Genomic DNA, 22,442 nt, shown 5'->3' on the forward strand with positions numbered 1-22,442 from the left:
TTGGAGGATATTTCGTTCGCGAAAACATTTGACATGCAAAAACAAAAGGTCTTCAACCCCCCAAAAAAGGATTTCTTACCAGAAAAAAAATTGACAATAAAAAAAAAAAGTCTTCAACCCCCAAAAAAGGATTTCTTACCAGAAACAAAATTGACAAGCAAAAAAAAAAAGTCTTCAGGTTCAAAAGAGGGGGCACACGTCTGTTTTCATTACATTTTTACATTACATACATGTATTATTAATTTGGATTCTCTAAAGCGAGTGGGGGGGGGGGGATGCCCCTGGATCAGTTGTGATCCATTGGGAGGGAGAAATGTTTGTGTTAAAAAATTCTACGACAAGTAGATCCAGGGTAAAAAAACAGAGATAAAACACAAAAGGCAAAAACTCTGGAAAACCTTTGGATCCACTTTTGCAGACTAGTTAACACAAAAATACTCCACAAATAAATCCAAGACTCAATTACCAAACAATCTTAATTCTAAGCCTCACAATACTTGCAAACCATTTCCAACATTATGCACAAACTACATGTATTTTTTTCTCGTAAATATGCCCTACATTGTATGAATCCATTAATGAAAGAACAAATAACTTAGAGATAATAGCTTGGACCTGCCCCTTGGATCTACACAAAACTTATTATAAAACACACGAAAATGGGTTCATGAGTAGCAAATGCATATACCCTCACTGGCCGTGTATATTGTCCTATTTACATGAATCCCTGATTTTTGATAAATTAACTTTTTTGTGTGTTGGAACATGTTCTGAATTTTTCAAATGTTGCCAAAATTTTGGTATAAGAGGTTGGTAGAAACTGCCCACTTTTTCACACGTCAAAAATGTCTTAAATGGAAAAATACATATGGCGAGTGAGGGTAGAGTCGGGTATTTAAAGATAAAACAAATTTTGGATATACTTTAAATGATATTTGGTTCATTTGTTTGATAGTAAATAAATTGTGGATGCCCATTTACTGGACTAAATGCCCCTCTCTGTGTTATTGGAAATTGTTGCCGTCTTTTGCATTATTGCCCGTTTATGATTCAATAAATAAGAGTTCCCTATAGAAAAGTGGCTGTAAAATTTGATCTGATATTTATGTGTAAACAAGCATACCCAGTCAAAATTCATAATTGTATTTTTGTATACAACCTCCAAAGAACACAAAGGAATGTACAGATCTGACCATTTGCTTTTGAAACTATGACAAAATACCAATACTCATCCAGACATTTCGCATAGATGACGATTTCAAGATTGGTGTCATATTTTGTCTCTGGTACACAAGCTCTCTCATTTATGCTTAAAGATGGTTTACACAAGAAAGGGGATGTAGCCATGTTGTACACATTGAGTGATATGACTGCAGATATAAAGTGAAACAAAAAATTATTATTCTAACAACACATATCCTTTTCATAAACATTCATCGTACATGTACATGTTAAAACAAAATGAATCCAGGCTTACATTTGGACTAATGCACTGCCAGTATAGTACAACAAAGCACTTTTCAGAGCGATTTAACTTGCTCTTAGGATTTTTAACGGTATATATCATCAACAACACCTTACAAATCTCACCTGATTTCTGTGTCATCTAGTTTATTGATTTGAATATTTCAATGAAATGGATTATGTTTGTTTACACACATACAGTTCTAAATTAAAGAACCAATTTTCACCAAAATGTTTCCTTCTGAGAAGAGCCTAATATATGCAGATGTCGCAACTGAAATAAATCTATTATGAAACATCCACATTTTGAAACTTCAGAGGTTCAACATTTTGTGTGAAAAAGAAATTCTCCCTGTACGCGCATCTACTCCTCTGTTTAACAAGGTAAATTGTTTAAGGAGCCTAGGTTTTCAATGCACTTTTTGGATCATAACTCACCTTAATATCAATAGCTGCTCACACTATCCATTCCATGTAAATGATGATTTCAAGATTGGTGTAATGTCATTGTCTGTGGTAAACTCCCGGGGGGGCCACTTCCATTCACGAGTGGATACCATGCGCGACCATGGAGTCTCGAAAAGCACCCTAAACACGTAATTTCCATATTCTGAAAATGCGCCCCTTAACAAGTATTGGCGTGTGAAACCCTACCCTTAACAAGTATTGGTAACAAAACGATACTCTTGGCAAATGTTCCCTGAAATGAACCCCTAAACAAGTACAGGAATGTTTTAATGTTATGGGTCCTTCGGTCGTCGGCTTTACCTTATTTGGTTTAGTACGACCCCACCTTCTACACCTCGCGCAAATCGGACTCTAAACACGAAGTGTTGGGGCAAAAAGGACATCCTTTATAAAACATTTTAATTTTGTTTTATCATCCCCGCAAATTCGACCCTAAACACCTAGCGAAATAGATACCCTTTTTTCATTATTTTTGTGTTTTTGACACCCTTATCACGTTACGTACGTAACGTGCCCTATCGTGAAAAAGACATCCTTTTTACGAGTTTTTTTGGTCGCGCATGGTATCCACTCGTCAATGTAAGTGGCCCCCCCCCCTCCCCGGGGGTAAACTAGCTCTCTCATTTATGTTGGTAGATGGTTCACACAAGATAAGAGACGTATCCATGCTGTACATTGAGTGATATGACTGCAGATGAAAAGTGAAAGAACAAAATATCCTTAGAATCTTTAAAAAAAATTCTGGTTCCTTTTCAAGAACATTAATTGTACAATCAAACATCTAATTATGAAAGTATGAATAATGTTCCCTTTTCCTTCTAATTCATAACAATAATTTCTACACTTGTGGTCAAAGTTGGTAAACTCCATCTTTTCCGCCACCACTCCCCATAAGCTACTTCTCCTGCTTTTCACCTTATTACTGGATAACCAACTTTTAATTCACTCTTTAAAGTTACTCATTAAAAAGATGCAGGCATAAATTAATGCTGTAATATATCTGTACAAAATAGTTAATCAAATGCGATGAAACTTCATTCCACGTCCTTGGCTTGCACATCCATCTCTTGTCCTGTTTTCCTAACTTAATTTGACATTTTGAATGTCAATACAGTTTCTTAATCATTAACAAGTGGAATGCCTCTGGCCGTCTCACCTGCATCACGCGATTCAATATAGCAGCAGTGCTGATTTTGAAAACTACTATAACTCGCACAAGATGTTCAGTGATACTTGGTTACTCTTATTTCCACGTTTTATGAACTAGACCAATACACTTATAGAGATATGATGGCAATTCAACAAATACCCCCAACGTGGCCAAAGTTCTTTGACCTTTGACCTTGATCATGTGACCTGAAACTCGCACAGGATGTTCAGTGATACTTGATTACTATTATGTCCAAGTTTTATGAACTAGACCAACACACTTTCAAATTTATGGCTGTAATTCAACAAATACCCCAATTTGGCCAAAGTTCATTGACCCTAAATGACCTTTGACCTTGATCATGTGACCTGAAACTTGCACAGGATGTTCAGTAATACTTGATTACTATTATGTCCAAGTTTCATGAATCAGATCCATAAACTTTCAAAGTTATGATGGTAATTCAACAGATACCCCCAATTCGGCCAAAGTTCATTGACCCTAAATGACCTTTGACCTTGGTCATGTGATGTGAAACTCATGCAGGATGTTCAGTGATACTTGATTGACCTTATGTATAAGTTTCATGAACTAGGTCCATATATTTTCTAAGTTATGATGACATTTCAAAAACTTAACCTTAGGTTAAGATTTTGATGTTGATTCCCCCAACATGGTCTAAGTTCATTGACCCTAAATGACCTTTGACCTTGGTCATGTGACATGAAACTCAGGCAGGATGTTCAGTAATACTTGATTAACCTTATGGCCAAGTTTCATGAACTAGGTCCATATACTTTTTAAGTTATGCTGTCATTTCAAAAACTTAACCTCAGGTTAAGATTTGGTGTTGACGCCGCCGTCGCCGCCGCCGCCGCCGCCGCCGTCGGAAAAGCGGCGCCTATAGTCTCACTCTGCTATGCAGGTGAGACAAAAATGAGGGGTGGGATATGATTCATAAAGATTATTCCTAAATTTGATAAATCACAGAGGATTCTGCAGTTTGCAGAAAAGAAAAAAAAATCCATGCATCATCTCTTTGTCTATTTAACAATTTGATAATACATCATTCTTGCTAAATATAGTATGAAACATTTACATTAGGAAACTTCATATAATAAGTTCAACGCTATGTATAGGAAAGAAAGTCGTCTCCATGTACACCGATCTGCTACTCTGTTTAAGTTAGATATGATTAATGTGACTAAATGTTTTAAAGAGTTTTATGTCAAATCCAATGCCTATTTTGGATCACAACTCACCTAAATACCCATAACTGGTCACGCCAGACATTCCATGTTGATGATGATTTCAAGATTGGTGTCAGGTCCTTGGTTCTGGTAGACTTGCTCTCTCTCTTTATGCTGGAAGATGGTTAACAAAAGATAGGGTATGTAACCATGCTGTACACTGAGTGATATGACTGCAGATGTAAAGTGAAAAAAATATTATTCTAACATTACCTTTTCATAAACATTCATCATCCAATCGAATATGTAATTAAGAAAGTATAAACCGTCTTCCCCTTTCTAATTGATAGAAGAAATTTCTACACTTGTGGTCAGAATTGGTAAACTCCATCCTTTCTGCCACCACTACCCATAGGCTATACTTCTCCTGCTTTTCACCTTATTACCAGAAAACCAAATTTTAGTTCACTAAGGTTACTCATTTAAAAACATGCAGGTATAAATTTATAAAAGAATGGGACAATTTTTGTTTATCAAACGTAATAAAATTTTATTCCACGACTTCTCCTTCTCTTGTCCTGTTTCCCGACCTTAATTTGACATTTTGAATGTCAATACAGTTTTGTAATCATTCAAAATGAGGCATGGGATACGAGTCAAAGAAATCTTTCCTAAACTTAACAAACCAGAGGATTGTGCAAAAAAAAGAAACATTCTTTCCTTGCATCACCTCTTCGCCAGTTTTTCCACTCTATTTTTCTTCATAATCTTTGAAAATTATTTAAATCAAAACTGGTGAAGATGCTAAAAATATATATGAATTTGATTAATGATTTGATGACACATCATGTTTGATAAATATATTATGATACATTCATGTTGCAAACTTCAAAGGTTCAGTACTATGTGTGGGAAAGAATGTCTTCTCCCTGTACACCCATCTACTCCTCTGTTTCACATGTTAAATTTGTTTAATGTAACTTTTTTTAAAGAGTTTAATGTCAAATCCAATGCCTCTTTTGGATCATACAGTAACTCACCTAATACCAATAACTGCTCACTTTCGACATTCCATGCTGATGATAATATCAAGATTGGTGTCATATCCTTTTCTCTGGTAGACTAGCTCTCTCATTTATGCTGGAAGATGGTTCATACAAGATGAGAGATGTATCCATGCTGTACACTGAGTGATATGACTGCAGATGTAAAGTGAAAGAAAAAAATATCATCCTTGGAATCTAACAAAATTTCCTTTTCAAAAACATTCATCGTACAATCAAACATTTAATTATGAAAGTATGAATCGTCTTCCCTTTTCATTCTAATTCATAACAAAAAATTTGTACACTTGTGGTTAAAGTTGGTAAACTCCATCCTTTCTGCCACAACTCCCCATAAGCTACTTCTCCTGCTTTTCACCTTATTACTGGATAACCAATTTTTTAAATTCACTATTAAAGTTACTCATTAATAAAGATGCAGGCAAAAATGTTGTAATATATAGAAAAAAATAGTTTATCAAATGTAATGAAACTCCATCCTTTCTGCACCACTCCCCATAGGCTACTTCTGCTTTTCCTTCATAATCTTTGAAAATTATTTAAAATAAAACTGGTGAAGATGCTAAAAACATATATGAATTTGGTTAACAATTTGATGACATATATGATACATTCATATTTGGAAACTTCAAAGGTTCAACACTGTGTGCAGGAAAGAATGTCTTCTCCCTGTCCACCCATCTACTCCTCTTTTTCACATGTTACATATGTTTAATGTAACTAAATGTTTAAAGAGTTTAATGTCAAATCCAATGCCTCTTTTGGATCATAACTCACCTAAATACCATTAACTGGTCACAGACATTCCATGCTGATGATAATATCAAGATTGGTGTCATATCCTTTTCTCTGGTACATGTAGACTAGCTCTCTCATTTATGCTGGAAGATGGTTCATACAAGATGAGAGATGTATCCATGCTGTACACTGAGTGATTTGACTGCAGATGTAAAGTGAAAGAAAAAAATATCATCCTTGGAATCTAACAAAATTTCCTTTTAAAAAACATTCATCGTACAATCAAACATTTAATTATGAAAGTATGAATCGTCTTCCCTTTTTTTTCTAATTCATAACAAATAATTTGTACACTTGTGGTTAAAGTTGGTTAACTCCTTCCTTTCTGCCACAACTCCCCATAAGCTACTTCTCCTGCTTTTTCCCTTATTACTGGACAACCAATCTTTAATTCACTTTTAAAGTAACTCATAAAAAAGATGCAGGAAAAAAATGCTGTAATATATAGAGAAAACAAGTGGAATGCCTCTGGCAGTCTCACCTGCATCACGCAATTCAATATAGCAGCAGTGCTGATTTTGAAAACTACTATAACTCGCACAAGATGTTCAGTGATACTTGGTTACTCTTATTTCCACGTTTTATGAACAAGACCAATACACTTACAGAGATATGATGGTAATTCAACAAATACCCCCAACGTGGACAAAGTTCATTGACCTTACATGACCTTTGACCTTGATCATGTGACCTGAAAATTGCACAGGATGGTCAGTGATACTTGATTACTCTCATGTCCAAGTTTCACGAGTCAGATCCATAAACTTTCAAAGTTATGATGGTAATTCAACAGATACCCCCATTATGGCCAAAGTTCATTGACCTTTGACCTTGGTCATGTGACCTAAAATGCGCACAGGATGTTCAGTGATACTTGATTACTCTTATGTCCAAGTTTTATGAACTAGACCAACACACTTTCAAAGTTATGATGGTAATTCAACAAATACCCCAATTTGGCCAAAGTTCATTGACCCTAAATGACCTTTGACCTTGATCATGTGACCTGAAACTTGCACAGGATGTTCAGTAATACTTGATTACTATTATGTCCAAGTTTCATGAATCAGATCCATAAAATTTCAAAGTTATCATGACATTTCGAAAACTTAACCTTAGGTTAAGATTTTGATGTTGATTCCCCCAACATGAACTACATGTAGGTCCATATACTTTCTAAGTTATGCTGTCATTTCAAAAACTTAACCTCAGGTTAAGATTTGGTGTTGACGCCGCCGCCGCCGTTGGAAAAGCGGCGCCTATAGTCTCACTCTGCTATGCAAGTGAGACAAAAACCGCATCTTTTAGATCATACATGTAACTCACCTTAATAACAATAAATCTTTACACCCGACATTCCATGTAGATGATTTCAAGATTGGTGTGTGTCATGTCCTTGACTCTGGTAGACTAGCTCTTTCATTTATGTTGGTAGATGGTTCTCACAAGATAGGGGATGTAGCCATACTGTAAACTGAGTGTTATGACTGCACATATCAAGTGAAAAAAATATTATAACATTACCTTTCCATAAACATTCATCATCCAATCGAATATGTAATTTAAAAAGTATAAACCGTCTTCCCCTTTCTAATTGATAGAAGAAATTTCTACACTTGTGGTCAGAATTGGTAAACTCCATCCTTTCTGCCACCACTACCCTTAGGCTATACATGTACTTCTCCTGCTTTTCACCTCATTACCAGACAACCAAGTTTTAGTTCACTTAGGTTACTCATTTAAAAACATGCAGGTATAAATTAATAACAGAATGGGACAATTTTTGTTTATCAAACTTAATAAAATTTCATTCCACGACTTCTCCTTCTCTTGTCCTGTTTCCCGACCTTAATTTGACATTTTGAATGTCAATATAGTGATGTAATCATTCAAAATGAGGCATGGGATACGAGTCAAAGAAATCTTTCCTAAACTTAACAAACCAGAGGATTGTGCAAAAAAAAGAAACATTCTTTCCTTGCATCACCTCTTCGCCAGTTTTTCCACTCTATTTTTCTTCATAATCTTTGAAAATTATTTAAAATAAAACTGGTGAAGATGCTAAAAACCAATATGAATTTGGTTAACAATTTGATGACATATATGAGACATTCATGTTTGGAAACTTCAAAGGTTCAGCGCTATGTGCAGGAAAGAATGTCTTCTCCCTGTACACCCATGTACTCCTGTGTTTCACAAGTTAAATTTGTTTAATGTAACTTTTTTTAAAGAGTTTAACGTCAAATCCAATGCCTCTTTTGGATCATAACTCACCTTAATACCAATAACTGCTCACGCCACACGCTCCTTTTAGATGATAATATCAAGATTGGTGTCATGTCCTTGTTTCTGGTAGACTGGCTGTTTCAATTATGCAAGAAGATACTTCACCCAAGATAGGGGATGTAGCCATGTTGTACACTGAGTGATATGACTGCAGATGTAAAGTGAAAGAACAAAATATTATTCTTAACAAAATTTCCTTTTAAAAAATATTCAACATCCAATCCAATATGTAATTATGAAAATAGGAACTGTCTTCCCCTTTCTTGATAACAGAAAATTCTAAACTTGTGGTCAAAGTTTGTGAACTCCATCCTTTCTGCCACCACTCCCCATAAGCTACTTCTCCTGCTTTTCACCTTATTAGTAGACTTGTTAACTGCAAAAAAAGGGGTGAATGCTGCATTTTTTAGTACAAATGTCCCACTTGGCACAAATGTTCCTTGAGTCAAAAGAAAAGGATTCATCCAAAGAGACACGCTATATCTATGCAAATAAGCAAGTAATTTGCATAAATTTGCATATTATGTCGATATAGTAAAAACAAGTATTTCAGAATATATTTTTAACCAGAACTGCCCTAAAATTGGACATAAAGACTTAGGGTAAGAAAGGGAAGAAAATTGTCATAAAATAATTGGGATATCCTTGTTTATTATTACCTAATTTACATAAATTATGCAAATTATAATTTAAAACAAAGTATTTTTTCATGAATCCTGAACTGTTTTATAAATAACAGCAATTAATACACAATGTCAACATTCTACATGAAAGAGAATATATTAGCGAAAACATCGATATGCTTCATGACAATATTAGTGTCTTAATTTGCTTAGAAAGAGGGCAAATATGTCAAAATGTATGACGTGATATTGCGCTAAAACGAGACCAAAACAACCTCTTTGTCACAGTCACACTCACGAATCGGACAATAAAGCGATCAATGGTATGTCATTCGAGATAACACAATCTCAGCACAATAGCTTCCATCGGCTTCTCGTATCGCTTTTGTTGGTGTGTCTGCCACACCGTAATCTATGGTATATACGGGCAAAATGCATTTCGGTATCGGTAAAACACTTGTTTCTAATTTGTTTCTCTTGGAAAATTTACAGGAGACATTGCTTTGCAGGTTACTGCTTTATTGAAGCTCTGGCACATGAATCATGACAAATGTACCCCACCTCAATCCATATTTTAACTTTATTAAAATATATATCTTTTGGAGACCCCGAAGTGGCAAAACTGCATTCCCCGCGGCATTTCTGCTACTTTACAAAACCAGTTTGACTTGTATTATTGACTTGGAAAAGACAGATGTATGAGACATCAGTTAACATGTTTCCAGAAGACAGTTTATTTTTTATTTTTATTTAAGCCTATAAACGTCCATGGGAGCCCTCCGAATTTACCCCATCCCCTCTCTGTATTTCGACACTAAATAAAAAACAAATTGTGTTTTAAAGCAAGGCAAATTGCGTTTTTGGTATAATAAAGCAACTTTTATATCTATATTTCATATTTATCTATATTAATATTATTATTATCATTAATATTATTATTGTTATTATTATTATTATTGTTGTTGTTTTGCAGTTTGTAATAATGCTCTAGCACAGTAAAGGCTATAACCCAACAGGAGCATGCCTGGGATACCCTTTCCTCTTTTGGTTTTATGTATTCAAAAATAGTTTATTGTCTTTAGAACTCAAATCTTGGAATAGATTGAGGTGAAAATACTCTACAATTGACATGTAGAAGAGCTGTGGTACATTGAAGAAAAGCCACACGTAAGCTCTAAAATACCCCTTTATTGATTCCACTCTATATTAAATTTAAATATTTTTAGAGTCCATTCGGAAGAAAGATACATTTTTACTACACACAGTAAAGCCTCTTTACTTTCTCCTCTTGAAAAAAAAAACATAGAAGGCATTGTTTTATATCGCATAAAATAAGTTCGTGTACATGACGGTGGCCTGTCGAAGTTGCCCAACCCTTTATTTTGTTTTGACAATATATATTTAGAATATCGTCTAAATGAAGCCCTCATCTGGAAAAGGGCACTTATTAAAGGCAGCATCTACATTATATAGGGCTGTGTGGCTGTTCTTCAATGTACCACAGCTCCTCTACATGTCAGTTGTAGAGTATTTTCTCCTCAATCTATTCCAAGATATCAATACAAACAAAAGTAATCTTTTAAGAGTTCTAAAGACAATAAACTATTTTTGAATACATAAAACCAAAAAGGGAGAGGGTATCCTAGGCATGCTCCTGTTGGGTTATAGCCTTTACTGTGCTAGAGCACTATTACAAATGGCAGAACAATAATAATAATAATAATAACAACAGTAATAATAATAATAATAATAATAATATTAATAATAATTATAATAATATCAATAATGATGAATGTAAATATAAAAATATAGATATAAAAGTTGCTTTATTATACCAAAAAACGCAATTTGCCTTGCCGATGGTTTTTTTATTTTAAGTCGAAATACGGAGAGGGGATGGGGTAAATTCGGAGGGCTCCCGTGGGCGTAGGCTTAAATTTAAAAAAAAAAAACTTTCTTCAGGAAACATGTTGACTGATGTCTCATACATCTGTCTTTTCCAAGTCGATTATACAAGTCAAACTGGTTTTGTAAAGTGGCGGGAATGCAGGGGGATGCAGTTTTGTCACCTCGGGGTCTCCAAAAAGATATATATTTTAATAAAGTTAAAATATGGATTGAGGTAGGATACATTCGTCATGATTCATGTGCCAGAGTTCCATTAAAGCAGTAACCTGCAAAGCAATGTCTCCTGTAAATTTTCCAAGAGAAACAAATTAGAAACAAATAAAACAAAATTAATAGTGTTATACCGATACCGAAATGCATTTTGTCCGTATGTATCATAGATTACGGTGTGGCAGACACACCAACAAAAGCGATACGAGAAGCCGATGGAAGCTATTGTGTTGAGATTGTGTTATCTCGAATGACATACCATTGATCGCTTTATTGTCCGATTCGTGAGTGTGACTGTGACATAGAGATTGTTTTGGTCTCGTTTTAGCGCAATATCACGTCATACATTTTGACATATTTGCCCTCTTTCTAAGCAAATTAAGACACTAATACTGTCATGAAGCATATCGATGTTTTCGCTAATATATTCTCTTTCATGTAGAATGTTGACATTGTGTATTAGTTGCTGTTTTTTAAAAGCAGTTCAGGATTCATGAAAAAATACTCTGTTTTAAATTATAATTTGCATAATTTATGTAAATTAGGTAATAATAAACAAGGATATCCCAATTATTTTATGACAATTTTCTTCCCTTTCTTACCCTAAGTCTTTATGTCCAATTTTAGGGCAGTTCTGGTTAAATATATATTCTGAAATACTTGTTTTTACTGTATCGACATAATATGCAAATTTATGCAAATTACTTGCTTATTTGCATAGATACAGCATGTCTCTTTAGATGAAAATTTTTCTTTTGACTCAAGGAACATTTGTGCCAAGTGGGACATTTGTACTAAAAAATGCAGCGTTCAACCTCTTAACAAGTCTACTATATTACTGGACGACAAATTTTTAGTTCACTCAAGTTCATTTAAAAACATGCAGGTATAAATTGATGTTATTTTTTATTGAAAAAATGGGACAATTTTTTGTTTTCAAACACTATGAAATTTCATTCAATATCCCTTGCACATTCATCTCTTGTCCTGTTTCCTGACCTTAATTTGACATTTTGAATTCTATACAGTTTCGTAATCATTCAAAATGAAGCGTGGGATATGAGTCAAAGAAATTATTCTTAAATCTGATAAATCACAAAGGATTATGCAGTTTGCAGAAAAGGGAAATGATCACTCCAAGCATCATCTCTTTGCCAATTAAACAATTTGATGACACATCATTCTTGCTATATATATTATGATACATTCATGTCTGGGAACTTCAGAGGTCTAATGCTATGTGCAGGAAAGAATGTTTTCTCCAAGTACACAAATCTACTCCTCTGTTTACCGTAAGTTCAATATTTTTAATGTACAGTGCCGGCCGCGGGAAACATCACAGTGCCCCCTAGGGCGAACGCGGTAGCCCGTAGCGGACATTTGAGGGAAGCGGACGAGGGAAGAGGCCCGCGTCCGCTCCTCTAGGACATGAGTGCCCTAGGAGAGCGCCCGCGTCTATCCTAGGGTGTTTCCCTAGGATGTTCGACCACGCATTCTTGGTCGAAAGAGGAGGTCTGATTTGACACATTCGTTCAAGACTGCATGTGATTTTTATCTCATATCAAGCATAAGTTTTTGATCATTTATCGTGGATAAAATCTGTTATGAATTACAAAGTTTTGGGTTGATAACTGGGATCGTAGGCTTTTTCACCGAATGACTTATTGTGTTCGATTACACACTGGCACCAGCGTAAAGGGTCCTTTCCTATGAATATTCTTCCCGTAGTGTCCGTTATTTCATTCACTGACATGGTTAGTCGTGATCGTAAATGAGTTTCTGACAAAGGAGCAGGTATTTGTCGATGTTGACCCTACATTCCGGAGGTCGTCCTAGAACTATTTACTCTTCTTTCCCTGCATGGTCATCCTTTTTTATATACCCTGACATGTCTTTCAGGCGCGGATCTACGAGATGCAGATAAAAGGGAGAAGAAGAAAGCAAAAATGAAAGAAAATGTGAAAAGGAAGGGATGGACTGAAGACGAGAAGGAAAGAGATAAGAGAAATAGAAAAAGTGAGAGAAGGGGAAAGGGGAGAAAGAGAAAATAGAGGGGGGTGTGGCAAAGAGGAGAAAGAGGGAGAAGGGGTAAAGAAAAGAAATAAGGAAAAGGTGAAATGGACAGAAAGACAGAGAGACAGAAAGAAAAGAGGGAAAGGAGAAAAGGAAAATAGATTGAAAATCGAAGGGGAGAAGAAGAGACAAAGGAAGAAAAGGAAAAAGGACAGAATGAGAAAGAGAGAAGGATAAGGAGGGGAAAATTAAATAAAATGAAGAAGAGAGACATAATAAAATGGAGTAAAAAAAGCGGAGGAGGGAAGAGAAGGAAGGGTGCAGGAAAAGGTAAAAAGTACAGCGGACAAAAGAAGTGGGACTTAAGAAAAAGTAGAGGAAAAGAAAAAAAGCGGGAAGAAAAATTTGGGAAATTGTCCAGTTTTTCATGTCAGAAAATACTTAAGTAACTCGCATCTGCCCATTTTTACGCTGATGACAAGTATTGAACATTCTTGCGCTCAATCTTGTAATTATTTTCTCTCACCATGCTCACAGTTTCCTGCTCTCGTTGCATCAATTAAAAACTTGTCCCGAATTAACATCCGCTCATTCAAGAAAGAAGAAAGAAAAAGGCAAAAAGGAAGGGATGGAAGGAAAATGAGAAGGAAAATAGAAAAAGTGAGAGAAGGAGAAGGGAGCGAAGAAAAGAAGGGGAAATGGGAGAAAGAGAAAATAGAGGGGGCTTATAGTTTCATGGTAATATGGATACCCTATAGTTCAGCAGTACTTAGTTATGAAACTTGTTTTACTCAGTAATGCTCACGCATGATGATTAAAAGGATTTTCGACTATATAGAGGTGAACCGGGACGGGGCTTTTATTCTTTAATTTGGCTTGACTAACTCCTTTGTTCCCCGAAAAGAATTGTTAGGTTTGATAGTTAGCGTTTGCGTGAGCACCCACCAAAACTCTTAACAAAAGAAAAGAATGGTTTGTATAGCTCCATTCTTGCTTTGTCGGCAAGTGATAATTAACTCGTTAAGTACCCATTCCACACACTACGTCATAGTAGCTTTCGAAAACATACTTTTACTTGGGTATGTGTTCAAACATTGAAGCTAAATGTGCTAAAAAAATTGAATAGTTACATTATGTAAATAGCTTTTGTTGCTTTGCTCTGAAGCGCATTGAGCATCCAATCAAGATGGAAAGTGCGCTTTACAAATATCATGTATTATTATTTTTAGCTGCCATATAACACTGAATTCTGTATTATACCAAGTTGTGACTTGGTGTTATCATTTCCAATTCATATAACAAAATATATTTCGAAGGAAAATCTTGCTTTACTGAAAAAAAAAAATGTTTATAACTTTAATTGATGTCCGACTAATCTATCAATATAAAACCGCAGTTCGTAAATATATGATATTGATAGTTTAATATTTACTTCGACGTCAATAATTTGTGTTATTATCATCATGTAGGTGTATCAGGGATATTAATATTCGTTTTAATCCCATCTATAATTTTGTATAAAATTGTGCGAAATATATGCGTTGTTCTCATCATGAAGCTGGAACCCCTCTTCATGCTTCTCCTTTATAATTTCCACCACTTTCATCTCTTCCCAATTCGAATATCTACCAATGTAACTTAAAAACCGCAATAGAGAGCAGGTAATGTGATCAGATGTTTTAGCAAAAAGATAAATCTGTTCCATCTGTTACATTGAGGTAAATTTATACTTTTATAGGGTGAGGGTTTTAGAGACCCGATTTGAACCGAAATGAAAAGAATATCCTCATTTATTGTTGCTAACGCATCAACAAATTAACCCCCCCCCCCATTTCTATGAACATACTGTCATAAATTGGGAAGCGGATGTGATCAAAGGAGATCAAATGTGTGGGTGGGGAGCAAGACTCTACCAGACTGTTGACAATAACAAAAGAACCAAATAACAAATCGATGAGCACAACCAGTTTTGCTGGTGTTCGCTTTTTGCACGTCTACTTTGTATGATCTTGGTCATACTAGTATTCGTTTTCAACGTACCTTTCATTCCCTTTATCAGGGTTTTATCAACCATGTCAACGAATTGACGATCCCAATACTGACTGCACGTTTGTTTTAACATAATGAGAATTCGTAAATGCCCTTGATATTCATAATTCTGTTATATTTTAAGTTTGTCATTAATGTTTGTTAACATTCACTTTGTTAATAACTTGTCAATTTTGATTTACCAAAAAAATCAAGTCTGCTTATTAATGTCTTTTATCTATTTTAATTCTTTTTTTTTTTATATGCCTTTCTTTCTTCTTTCCTAATTCCACCCTGTGCACCCCGTTAAAACTCAATGAAGAATGTTTCAAATGTTTTCTAGTTCTTACACTGTTCATAAGGAGATGGGATTATGTGTATAGTTCACGCTGAAGGGAGAGGAATGGGTACGTATGGAAAAACAAGTGGAACGCCTCTGGCAGTCTCGCCTGCATTACGCAATCTAATATAGCAGCAGTGCTAACTTTGAAAACTACTATAAAATAATCATTCACAAAAACATCATTCATATAATGACATAATACCACGTTCATTGACCATAAATGACATTTGAACGAAGACTTAAGACTGTCAACTACACCCATGTCCACATTTCATTCACTCTATCCATAAACTTTCAAAGTTATGATGGCACTTCAACAATTACCCCAACATGGCCTAAGTTTATTGACCTTAACTGACCTTTGACTTGGTTTTGTGACCTGAAACTCACAGGGGATGTTCAGTGATGCTTGATTACTCTTATATCCCAAGTTTTATGAACTAGATCCATAAACTTTCACAGTTAGGATGGTAATTCAACAAATACCCCCAACACGGCCAAAGTTCAATGACCTTTAATGACCTTTGACCATGGTCATGTGACCTGAAACTCGTACAGGATGTTCAGTGATACTTGATTAACCTAATGTCCAAGTTTCATGAACTAAATCCATAAATTTTCAAAGTTATGATGGTAATTCAACAAATACCCCCAACTTGGCCAAAGTTCATTGACCCTAAATGACCTTTGACCTTGGTCATGTGACCTAAAACTCAGGCAAGATGTTCACTAATACTTGATTAACCTTATGTCCAAGTTTCATGGACTAGATCCATAAATTTTCAAAGTTATGATAGTAATTCAACAAATACCCCCAACTTGACCAAAGTTCATTGACCCTAAATGACCTTTGACCTTGGTCACGTGACCTGAAACTCGAGCAGGATGTTCACTAATACTTGATTAACCTTATGCCCAAGTTTCATGAACTAGGTCCATATACTTTCTAAGTTATGATGTCATTTCAAAAACTTAACCTTCGGTTAAGATTTTGAAAATAATTTTCCCAACATGGTCTAAGTTCATTGACCCTAAATGACCTTTGACCTTGGTCATGTGACCTGAAACTCAGGCAGGATGTTCAGTAATACTTGATTAACCTTATGTCCAAGTTTCATGAACTAGGTCCATATACTTTCTAAGTTATGATGTCATTTCAAAAACTTAACCTTAGGTTAAGATTTGATGTTGACGCCGCCGCCGCCGCCGTCGGAAAAGCGGCGCCTATAGTCTCGCTCTGCTATGCAGGCGAGACAAAAACTTATCCCACAAGATAGAGAATTGATCTCCATTAGGCCTGACTTGAAACGGATATTTCAATATTCGGATGCCCGACACTGAAAACCGGACGGCAGACGGGTATCCGAAATTTTACCCTGAAATATAAAAAATAATATCCATTTGCACTTATTTGAGTTATATTTAAGATTTTCAGTTATATTTGAGTTTTTAACCTATCTGATGATGGCGAGAGTCAGCTTGCGCTAATTAAAAAAATTTCTGAAAACCACGAAATTACGAGAAGCTGAATATTTTGGGTTGAGTCTGTTTTGCAATCGGATTTGACTAATGTGAGTTAGCGTGAGGCTACGGCTACAAATGTAGATCGTATGACTGTGTAAATGACTATTATTTGAGTTATACAAGTCGGGCCTAGTTACGATCTCATTTAATTGTTGCGAGAGTATGTGTGTTTATTTTTTTAGTTCCGATCGAATGAAATAAGATGCAATGAATTTGACCGAGGCGAGTGAAGTGCGAGTCTACTATTACTAAAAGTCTAAATCCAGACAGGCCTACATCATTCAGCTCACGCACGTGCTGTCCTGTCTGAACGTGTCTGGAGTGAATCGTCCGATCTATATTTGGCCACATTATACTCGCTACACCTTCAAATGGGATTGTACTTGGAATATTTTCATTTTCATGTCGGGTTTCTCCCCATTCCCAAAATTATAGCCAAGCTTCTCATTTCTCAACTTCTGAAACATAATCACACTTCTAACAAAGATTCAAGACAATATTTAATCACAGTAACAGTAACTAATCACTTACGTTCATCACCAGTAAGTTTTACTGCAAAACACGTCGATTCACAACCGACCACATACGACTCGGCGGGCGCACATCATGAACCTTTCTGGGACGATACCGCCTTTTATTTAAGTATTGTTGTTTACATGATGATGGATATCAAAATTTATAGTGGATATACAATTGACATCTAGATAATGGACAGTTTCATTGTAATTAATCATTATTAATGACAGTTTAAGAAAGAAAAGGGATGATTCATTATTTTGGATTTGATAAATAAATCAAAAGAAACAAAAAAAATTGGCCAATCAACATGCATTTGACGTTTACATGATTTCAAAATTATTTTCATTCTTCATTCATATCGAAGTTGATGTGAGAAAAAAGTACTGAAAATGAATATTTCGTTACGCATTTCAATTTAAATAAATTACAAACAAGTGGAATGCCTCTAGCCGTCTCACCTGCATCACGCAAGCTCAGCAGTGCTGATTTTGAAAACTACTATAACTCGCACAAGATGTTCAGTGATACTTGGTTACTCTTATTTCCACGTTTTATGAACTAGACCCATACACTCATAGAGATATGATGGTAATTCAAGAAATACCCCCAACGTGGCCAAAGTTCATTGACCTTACATGACCTTTGACCTTGATCATGTGACCTGAAACTCGCACAAGATGTTCAGTGATACTTGATTACTCTTATGTCCAAGTTTCAAGAGTAAGATCCATCAACTTTCCAAGTTATGATGGTAATTCAACAGATACCCCCATTATGGCCAAAGTTCATTGACCTTTGACCTTGGTCATGTGACCTAAAATGCGCACAGGATGTTCAGTGATACTTGATTACTCTTATGTCCAAGTTTTATGAACTAGACCAACACACTTTCAAAGTTATGGCAGTAATTCAACAAATACCCCAATTTGACCAAAGTTCATTGACCCTAAATGACCTTTGACCTTGATCATGTGACCTGAAACTTGCACAAGATGTTCAGTAATAGTTGATTACTATTATGTCCAAGTTTCATGAATCAGATCCATAAACTTTTAAAGTTATGATGGTAATGCAACAAATACCCCCATTATGGCCAAAGATCATTGACCTTTGACCTTGGTCATGTGACCTAAAATGCACACAGGATGTTCAGTGATACTGATACATTTATTTGATGCTTAAATGGTTCCAAATTATCTTTGAACATTCTTCACTCGCATTGAAAGTCGAGGTAAGAAAGTATACGATAAGTTACGCATTTGAAATCATCAAAACATAAGACGGGAAAGAAAAACGATCTTAAGCGAAACCATAGTAAAATAGCCATCGTTGTCAGAACGGAACTTTACTCCATTCACGGACGGTCAAGCTCCAAAACTGATATAAGGTCATGTTTCAAAACTGATATAAAAACGATGGTTTTCGGCGGGAATATATTACCGAAGAAGATTAATTGATATTGGTGATTATATTGGCGACTAAAACTAATAAATTTTGTTGGTGAGTCTTACTAAATTTAATGAGTTTTTGTGACAGGAAAGTGGTGAATCAGTGTCCACGGATACCCGAACCCGAAAAATGGAAACCGTTATCCATCCACGCGGGCGGAAACCGTTCGGATATCCGTTTGGTGGCAGCACTAATCTCCATGACATTAAATCACAATTGTGACCTATTTTTTTAAAACAAGTTTATGATACATGTATGTCTCCCACGTAAGGCGTAAGGAAAAAAGTTTACCCAATGCATCAAATTAGATTAATTGATTAGATTCATTGCGGTAAATGAAAAATAATAAATTTGATGTTCCAGCCAGGGTGACCAGATTTCACAAAATTAAATACGGGACAATCGACAAAGCACTATGTACCATCGGATCGACCGAGCCAGGCCAAAAAATCAACAAAAAGGCTACACAGTGTTAGACTTGCTAACGTAATATATTAAGAAAGGGGAAGGGAGGGTGAGCGGAAGAAAGAAAAGAGAAAAAAATGAGGAAACAAGAAATGAATTGAGAGGAAAGAAAAAATAAGGAAAAATTAAAAGGAAAAAAGTTTGAATAAAAGGATAAAAGAAAGAATAAAAGACAGATAACAATTTCCGTCATTACTTGAAATGAATAAAGAAAGAAAGAATTAAAATAAAGGAAGGGAAGATGAATAAATGTGTGAAAGATAAAACATAAGGAGAGAAAAGATAAAAGTAAGAAAAATGGAGGAAGAGAGAAAGAAAAAGAATTCCTTCATTATTTGAAAGAAACAAAGACAGAAGAAAACAGGAAGAAAGCAAAGAAGGAAGAAAGGGAAAGAAGGAATAAGGGAAAAGAATTAAAAAGGGAAAACGTAACTTAAAAAATGAAAGGAAAGAAAACAAATAACATCTAAAAAAAAAAAAAATCTACAATAGATTCCGATCACGCTAGTTTAAAAACATAATGGTCTATCACAAGATGACCAAATTACATGCACATGTAAACATAATGCATGGTACGTATCCTAGGTTTCCCTAGGATAAGTGCGGGCACGGCCAATATTATAGAGCATGCAGGAAACTGCGGGTGCGGCTAAACGCCCTAGTCTGCTCCCCTTGAATACCCTCGGTTAGACGCGAAAGCCCCCTAGGGTGTTTGCGTGCTCGGGCGTGACGTTTCCTGCGGCCGGCACTGTAACTTAATATTTTAAAGAGCTTTACGTCAAATCCAATGCCTCTTTTGGATAACTCACCTTTATACCAATAACTGCTCACGCCAGACATTCCATGTAGATGGTGTCAGATCCTTGTCTCTCGGAGAATGCCTCTTTTATTTATGCTGGAAGATGGTTCACACAAGAGAGGGTGCGCATCCATGCTGTACACCTAGTGAGGCGACTGCAGATGTCAAGTGAAAGAACAAAATATTATTCTAAAAACATTTCCTGTTCATAAAAATTCTTTGTAATATGAAACATGTAAAGATGAAATGAATTAAGGCTTACATTTCGACAAATACGCTGCCTGTATACTACATCATAACACTTTTCAGAGCAATTTAAATTAGAAGATTTGCACCATTCTATATTCCTCAAAACGCCTCACAAATCTTACCTGATTTTGTGGCATCAAGTTTACATAATTGATTATATGAATTTTACAATGGATTTTGTTGGATTATGCAATCACCTTGCCTAATCAGTAAGTTTTTTTGGTAGGAAGATTCAGGGGCATAGTGAGGAGGCATTGCAAAAAGAAAGAGGCATTACAAAAAGAAAGAAAAACATGAAGGGAAAGAAAGAACAATATGAATGCAAAGGGAAAAAGGGAAGAATGGGATTGTGGGTATTTGGAGTTTTGTTTTCTCAAAAGCATAAAAACCTAAATAAAATATATTCTCTTCTCTCTACTTTGATGTATAAATGTATATGAATTTGGTAACAATTTGATGACACAGTATTTGCTAAATATATTATGAAACATCTACATTTTGAAACTTCAGAGGTTCAACGTTTCGTGTGAAAAAGAAATTCTTCTCCCTGTACACTCATCTACGTCTCTGTTTAAACAAAAACAAAAAAAGAACGTCACTAGATTTTTTTAAAGAGTTTTAGGTCAAATCCAATGCATCTTTCAGATCATAACTCATCTCAAAACTACTCACCCCAGATATTCCTTGTAGATGTTGATTTCAAGATTGGTGTCATGTCCTTGTCTGCGGAAAACTAGCTCTCTTTTTATTTATGATGGAAGATGGTTCACACAAGATAGGGCATGCAGACATGCTGTACACTGAGTGATATGACTGCAAATGTCAATTAGTGAAAGAACAAAATATTATTCTAACATTTCCTTTTCTAAAATATTCATCACACTACAAAACATGTAATTATAATAATGAAAGCATGAATTGTCTTCCCTTTTCTTTCCTATTGATAACAGAAAATTCTACACTTGTGGTCAAAGTTTGTGAACTCCATCCTTTCTGCCACCACTCCCCATAAGCTACTTCTCCTGCTTTTCACCTTATTACTGGACAAGCAATTTTTAGTTCACTCAAGTTACTCATTTAAAAACATGCAGGTATAAATTGATGTTGTACTTCATCGAAAAATGGGACAGTTTTTGTTTATCAAACACAATGAAATTTCATTCAATGTCCCTTGCACATCCATCTCTTGTTCCATTTCCGACCTTAATTTGACATTATTGTCTTTGTTTATTCCATAAAATTCTTAATATATTAATTCTATAGCAAACTACTTAAAATCCCCCATGTACACCAATCTATCAAGTTACTCCTCTATTTACTGCAAGTTCAATATTTTTAATGTAACTTAATATTTTAAAGAGTATGTCAAATCCAATGCCTCTTTTGGTCATAACTCACCTAATACCAATAACTGCTAACGCCAGATAAGATTGGTGTCAGGTCCTTGTCTCTCGTAGAATTATTTTTTCATTTATGCTGGAAGATGGTTCACACAAGAAAGGGTGTGCATCCATGTTGTACACTGAGTGAAATGACTGCAGATGTAAAGTGAAAGAAAAAAAAAATTCTAACAAATTGTCCTTTTTAAAAAAAGTGGATAGGACATTCATCATAATGGGCTGGCTGGAGAGGTTGTCATTCCCTCTGTCAGGGAGTTTATGGATGACCTGACGATTGTGTCGGGTAACGAGTCCCAGGTTGACAAAGGCCTCCGTAGACTTGAGGAGCTGGTAGGTTGGACTAGGATGAGGTTCAAGGCTAAGAAGAGTCGGTTAGTGTCATTGAGGAAGGGCAAGGTGGTTGAGAAGAGGTTTCTTATATTGGAAACGAGGATATACCTTGGGTTTCTGAGAAAGGGGTGAAGAGTTTGGGACGTTGGTATGACGACAAGT

The 22,442-nt window shown here is 35.5% G+C and overlaps 2 long non-coding RNA genes across 5 annotated transcripts; both read right to left on the reverse strand.

Moving 5' to 3' along the window:
- Positions 1-1,847: 1,847 nt before the first annotated feature.
- On the reverse strand, positions 1,848-8,564 carry LOC135156833 (uncharacterized). 4 transcript variants are annotated; one of them, XR_010295882.1, is made up of 6 exons: positions 8,409-8,564; positions 7,461-7,621; positions 6,114-6,276; positions 5,313-5,471; positions 4,345-4,446; positions 1,848-2,620 (listed from the first exon to the last, which is right to left on the reverse strand). It is a non-coding gene; the product is annotated as an uncharacterized LOC135156833 (long non-coding RNA). The 4 variants fall into 4 exon arrangements; XR_010295881.1 differs by having other exon boundaries at positions 4,345-4,505; XR_010295884.1 differs by lacking the exon at positions 5,313-5,471 and having other exon boundaries at positions 4,345-4,505.
- A 6,899-nt stretch (positions 8,565-15,463) lies between these two features.
- Positions 15,464-22,087, reverse strand: LOC135156816 (uncharacterized). The gene is made up of 3 exons (XR_010295861.1): positions 21,949-22,087; positions 21,223-21,363; positions 15,464-20,456 (listed from the first exon to the last, which is right to left on the reverse strand). It is a non-coding gene; the product is annotated as an uncharacterized LOC135156816 (long non-coding RNA).
- Between the last annotated feature and the right edge of the window lie 355 nt (positions 22,088-22,442).

The sequence above is a fragment of the Lytechinus pictus genome, chromosome 15 (genome assembly GCF_037042905.1).
Source record: "Lytechinus pictus isolate F3 Inbred chromosome 15, Lp3.0, whole genome shotgun sequence".
Classification (NCBI taxonomy): Eukaryota; Metazoa; Echinodermata; class Echinoidea; order Temnopleuroida; family Toxopneustidae; genus Lytechinus; species Lytechinus pictus.